The following is a 461-nucleotide window of genomic DNA, read 5'->3' as shown; positions in this document are numbered from 1 at the left end:
TATATATATATATATATATATATACATATATGCATCTATATACATGTAATTTTTTCTTTTTTATTTACCGACCAACTAGAGACACCTGCAGCTGAAACTAGACTTACACACGACCCTAGAAGGCAGTGTTATTTGGGAGCCGAGACTCCGTGTTTTGGCCCATTTAAGGGTTAGTTATGGCCCACTTAAGGGTTTATTTGCCACTCAACCGAAACGGAGCAGCGCCAACTTAATGATTTATCTCCATTTAACGTCCGAAGTGGACAGATCGCTTTGCGATTTCCGGACGTAGAAGGAGACAACGAAAAAGCGACTACGCCAAGAACCTTTGTCGACTGTCACGGTTTTGATCTTGCGCTATTTCTGCTTTCTAACAACACCGTAAACAATAGAGAGATGGTCTGGATCTAAAATAAGAACAGATACTACACTTGATCTTAGCCAATAGGCCGAGAAGCCTA

At 40.6% G+C, this 461-nt stretch overlaps 1 pseudogene; it reads right to left on the bottom strand.

Annotated features, from left to right (window-relative positions):
- Positions 1-290: 290 nt before the first annotated feature.
- On the bottom strand, positions 291-461 carry LOC136077582 (U2 spliceosomal RNA; annotated as a pseudogene).

The sequence above is a fragment of the Hydra vulgaris genome, chromosome 02 (assembly GCF_038396675.1).
Source record: "Hydra vulgaris chromosome 02, alternate assembly HydraT2T_AEP".
Taxonomy (NCBI): Eukaryota; Metazoa; Cnidaria; class Hydrozoa; order Anthoathecata; family Hydridae; genus Hydra; species Hydra vulgaris.
Note: the sequence above shows the minus strand (reverse complement) of the source record. Positions and strands in the feature narration are given on the sequence as shown.